The following is a 6,000-nucleotide window of genomic DNA, read 5'->3' on the forward strand; positions in this document are numbered from 1 at the left end:
TACCGTCTGTCTACGGTTTACCCTTAACCCAAGAGTAAATTAATATTTTCTCTTAATTAAATTAAAATATGAAATAACTGGAGTCGGGGTGTTACAACTCGAGTCCTTAATGATAAAGGAGAAATAGAAAGTGTGTCAGATTCCCAGGAAGATTTCATAGCTCTTGGTCAACGAATTCGTAATTTGAAGCGAGGGCATATAAGCAGCAATGAAGATAGTGAAGTCAACTTTAGGCATAAGAAGACAAGCATCGGACCTCTTTATTGTGATTTGGACACGGCATACCCACTTGATGACACATTCTTTTGTGATGTGCCCGCTGTTTCACAACAGGTTCTAATGAACGAGGTATGTATTTTATTTCACCTTGAGCCTCCCTTTTTTATACATATATATATATAAATTAATTAATTATATATATATATTTTAGGAAGAAGTAGTGCATCATGTCCCTACTATGTCCGAGCTTGTACCATTTAATCATTTTCCTATCGAAGAGGAAAATGATGCCTTGCGCCCGATAAGTGGTTCAGGTGTTAGCCTAAGAGGTATGATTCCAATCTTTATCACGCTCCGTATTTAGAAATCTTTGATTCTACTTGCTTAACCATTACTCATCAATGTAGGTTCGCTTATGCATCAACATTTGTTAAAGCCAGCTACTCATGCATCAACCTTTGAAATGTCATGTGGGGAACCAAAATTAGGTGTTGCAGACAAAACCCTTCGCAAAGTAGTTTCCGTTATGGGCAACCAAATAAAAAGCATAATCTTGAAGGCTTCATTAGAAAGGCTTCCTTCATTCAAAGATGAGATTGGCAAGTTGTTAACTACCCTTGACAATGTAGGGGCGGACGTCTCATCCCTACGAGCTATGATTGATGCACTTATGGTGACCGCAATTGACTATTGTTCTGCACACTCTGCCATCGCCAAAAGCTGTCTCCCGAGGTTCAAAGTGATCGTTTAGCTGCTGTCGACTCTTCACTTTCTGTTGTTTTGGCTCTGCAACAAGCTGAAGAGGTTCATCAATTTTCAATACTTGAGTCTATTAAATCTGCCAACACGCGTATGAAGGAGTTGAAGAGAGAACAAGAGCAATTGGAGTCAAGACTGCATCAATTAAACGAATCGCTTTCAAAGAGTGATGCACAACTTTCTTATCATCATGGTGAGGTTTCCCGTTTGAGAGAGGATAAGATTGCAGTTGAAGAAGCTCCTGTATTATCCACTACCGATGCTGAGACTTTAGATGCGTTATGAGTTTCTTTTGAGAGATTGCGTAACGGCTTCAAGGACTTGTCTTGAAAATAGCAAACTTTTGTTGTTGTAAATTTTCTTTGCTTTATTTATATTTCTCTTTGAACTTGTCAAAGTGTTTATGTTTACTAGTTAACTTTCATAATGAAATAAAAACACTTTCTTATTTCATTGTTTTTTTTTTGAATGGTTCGGATTGATGAGGAAACCCTTTGTTTTTATTTTGATGTGACTGAACTTGGAATTATTTATCCAAGCTACCTACGTACCCTCGGTGAAAAGGAATCAAGTCATCACGTAGTTTAAGGGACTTTTTTTTTGTGTCCTAACTTTTGCTTAAACCGCCCTTTCGGGTTTTCAGTTCAACGGACTTTCTTGTGCTCTAACTTTTGCTTGGACCGCCTTTTGGGTTTTCAATCTAATGCTTTTTTTTTTTTGATGTCGCACGCATTTAGGCTCATGTGGGCCAGGAGCTTGGTATCATTTCATGCGTAGTATCATTTGAAGAACTTTCCATTGATAGGACCGACTCTTAAATCGTCCTCGGCTACGATCTTGTAAGCTCCACTTGTGTACACTTCTTGAACTACGTAGGGCCCATCCCATTTTGAAGTAAACTTGCTTCCGGTTTTGTGTGTTGTGATGATAGGTCTACATAATGTGAGGACAAGATCTCCTACTTGAAAAGACCTGGGGCGAACCTTTTTGTTAAAAGCATTCGAAGGCCGTTTAGCTTGATAACATTCTAAGCGCTGTTGCGCTCGAGTCTCTTTTCGCCTAGTGCTTCTAACTCTTGGAGACGTAGCTTTGCATGCTCTTCATCAGTCAATCCCTCTTGTATGGCCATCCTCAATGATGGAATTTGACTTTCTAGAGGCAAGACTGCTCCACGCGTGCATAACGAGTGAGTATGGTGTGGCTCCGAGTAGGCGTCCGGTATGTCGTCCGATAAGCCCACAATGCTTCATTTATCCTTTTATGCCAATCTTTCTTGGTTCTTCCAACAACTTTCTTCAACAGGTTGCAAAGAGTTTTGCTGAACGCCTCCGCAAGACCGTTGGCTGGGGCATTATACATTGAAGAGTTGCGTTGTTTGAAAGTCTTCACACCATTTATCCATCAACCGGTTCGAGAATGGCTTTCCATTATCTGCATGATGATGTAGCGCGGCACACCATACCGATAAATGATATTCACTTTGATAAAGTTCACTACGTTTTCTTTCTTCACTTCCTTTAAAGGTATAGCTTCTGCCCATTTTGAAAAGTAGTCTATGGCTGCAAGGATGTAAGAATAACCATCAGAAGATTTGGGTGCTATTGGTCCCACCACATCAAGGCCCCACGCATCAAATGGCCATGAAGCAATTGTAGGATGTAGCGGCTCCGGCGGCTGATGTATGAAGTTGACATGGAATTGACATGCTTGACATTTCTTCACATAATCCATGTAATCCTTGACCATAGTCGGCCAATAGTAGCCCATCCTCTTTATTTGGAAATGTAGCTTTGGCCTTGATTGATAAGCTCCGCAAATACCTGAGTGAGCCTCCTCCATTGCTTTGGATGCATCTTCTTCCCCCAAGCATCTTAGAAACAGGCCTTCGAATGAACGACGGTATATAATCTCTTTACAATAAATGAATCGAGGTGTCCAACGCCGTACCTGATCGATGTCTCAATCATCCGCGTTTCCATGCTCAAGATAATCAATTAAAGGTTGCCTCCAATCGTCAATGTCAATGTCAATGGACAATACCGAGATAACGTTGGCTCATTCTTGCGATACCCCAAGTGTTAATGGAACGACCCAACGTTGGCAAACTGGAAGATTCACCGCTTCATCTTTTGTCAACGCCAACGTAGCGGCAAGATTTGCTAAGGCATCTGCCATTTGGTTGTCCTTTCTTGGCACATGCTCTAGTGTCATGAAGTCAAACCTTTCCAGTAATTGCGTGGCCATTTGGTGATATGGAATTAGATCATCCTTCCTAAATTCGTAATGGGTCAACAATTGGTTGATCACTAACATGGAGTCACCATATACTTCTAAGCTCGATCTCTTCATCTCTACGGCTATTTGCAAGCCCATGATCAAAGCCTGGTATTCTGCAACGTTGTTCGAGCAAAGTTCACTTAAAGAGAATGAGTAGGGCAATACGTGTCTCTCGGATAACAGGAAGACTACGCCAGCCCCCGCTCCATCTTTACGAGCCGATCCACAAAAACATCATCCAAGCGGGAGAAACGTGCCAAGAAGACTTGTTCGTCGTAAGTCATCCGAAATTTCTAGTCTCGCTAGAATTGAATGATCGCTAGGAAATCTGCAACGCTTGCCCTTTGCCGCCCTTGCTGGAGTGTAGATGATTTCATATTGATTGAGAAGTAACGCCCACTTGGCCAAACGCCCCATCAAGACCTGGTTTTGACATAACGTACCTCACCGGGTCAGCTAAAGCGCAATTAGATGAACCGTGAACGCTTGCATGTAGTGCCTTAACTTTTGAATAGCAAAGACAAGTGCAAGACACGTCTTTTCTATAGGTGTGTAGTTCAGTTCGGGACCAATAAGAGTTTGGCTTAGATAATAGAGTGCTTGCTCGTTATGTGACTCATTCTCTTGCGCCAACAGGGCTCCAATTGACCTCTCTTGAGTCGCAATGTACAATATGAGTGGTTTGCCTGGAATAGGAGCTCCTAACAGTGGTGAACTCGATAGGTACTTCTTTATGCTTTCAAATACATTGTGACAAGCTTCATCCCAAACAAATGGAACATCTTTTTCATATAAGGCGACTACGGCTGACACCTTCCTGCTAAGTTTGAGATGAATCGCCGAATGAACGCGAGACGCCCTTGTAAACTTTTCAACTTATGTAAATTTCTTGGCTCGGGCATACTCGGATGGCTTTAATCTTAGTCTGGTCTACTTCGATGCCTCGATGTTTAACGATGAAACCAAGAAATTTACCTGACATAATGCCGAAAGCACACTTCAATGTGTTCATCTTGAGTTGGTACTTCTGCAATCTGTTAAACATCATTCTCAAGTCTTCAAGTGATTTTCTTTTGACTTGATCACTGTGTCATCAACGTAGCACTCGACATTCTTGCGAAGCATGTCACCAAAGATATTTTGCATTGCACGTTGATAGGTCGCACCTGCATTCTTGAGGCCAAATGGCATCACCTTGTAATAGTAAATTCCTTTTAAAGTGCGGAAGGCTGTGAGTTCTTCGTCCTCTGGCGACATTCTTATTTGATTGTATCCAGATGAACCATCCATGAAAGATAAGGCTTCATGACCTGTGGTTGCATCAACCATGAGCTCAATTATAGGCAATGGAAAGTCATCCTTCCGGCAAGCCTCGTTTAAGTCTCGGAAGTCAACACAAATACGAATTTGTCCAGTGATTTTCTTCTTCACCGAACGATGTTCGTTATCCACGCTGGGTATTTCACCTCCCTAATAAATCCGTGGCGATCAACTTGTCAACTTCGGCTTCGATTTGACTTAAGAGCTCCGGACGGAAGCGATGTTGAGTTTGTTTGATTGGGCGTGCTCCAGGTTTGACTGCAAGGTGATGGACAGTAACTTTCGGATCAAGGCCTGGCATCTCCTTATATGTCCAAGCAAAGACATCTTTATACTCAAGTAGAAGTTGATGATAGGACTCCTCTTCACTAGGATTCAAAAGTACACTAACGAAGATAGGTCTGGGGTCTTCATTTGTGCCAAGATTGAGTTCTTTTAATTCATCAACAGTCGCTTGGCCTCCATCTTCTAATGCGGCAAGAGCCTTATGTCCTCCTCGAAAGGTTCCTCTTCGTCGAGCTCTTTGATCGTAACGTGATGAACAGCTAGAACCTCCGCTCTTCATCGCTACTTTGTTTTGATGACTCAAACTTTCTCGAGTTTGTATGATTGTTCATCGTTTCACTTTGAGCTGGTCACCTGAAGTTACGTCTAATGTAGAGTGACGTTTCATACGTGACGGGATTAAACTCCGAATTTCATTGTCTTCCGTTGAATCGACATGAACTCTAGTTTTCAATTCTTGCTGATTTTCTCTTCGACGACTTGCTTGGAACTCCAAGTCTTTCTAGCACCAATCTGTGCAATGATGGAATTTATTTGGCTATCATGCCCGCTATCCTTTGAACACGTAAGGTCGTGATGTTGATTCTTTGATACGGCTGAAAATCGAGGTCCGCGGGTAGGCTTACTAAACGGTCTAACACCGAGGCTCTCTTAAAAGATTTGGTTCTTCTTCCTCCTCAACCGCTTCGATACTAATATGTTGAGCTCGCTTTTTATTTTCTTCTAGCAGAGATCTTGACAAAAGTATAATAGTAAAACCTAGGCCTCGCTTCTAGCCGAAATAATTGTGTAACCTTGCTCTTTCAACTTCTTTTGATTTCGCTAAGGCCATGCTTCCTTTCTCCGTGATATCCGGATTAAGCTCTCCCATCAAGAAGATAAGCCAAGTCATAACCTGCCTTTGACATGAGCTTATAAGCATTTAATAAAACCTTCTTTTGTTCTTGTGATCGGAACAGATTCGTGTCTTGTTGCCTCTTGTGATGGTCTAACGAACCCTGGTACCGAAGATTTCAAAACGTTTGAATTACTCAACTTGGGTAAATGTATGGTTGTCGACTCCTTCAAGAACTTCATGTCGCTTTCTCCCCATTTCCTTGGCTTTACTTCTTCTCCAAATGGGGATTGTCCTTCCTTCCG

The sequence above is a fragment of the Prunus mume genome, linkage group LG2 (assembly GCF_029339155.1).
Source record: "Prunus mume cultivar Tortuosa linkage group LG2, ASM2933915v1, whole genome shotgun sequence".
NCBI classification, from domain to species: Eukaryota; Viridiplantae; Streptophyta; class Magnoliopsida; order Rosales; family Rosaceae; genus Prunus; species Prunus mume.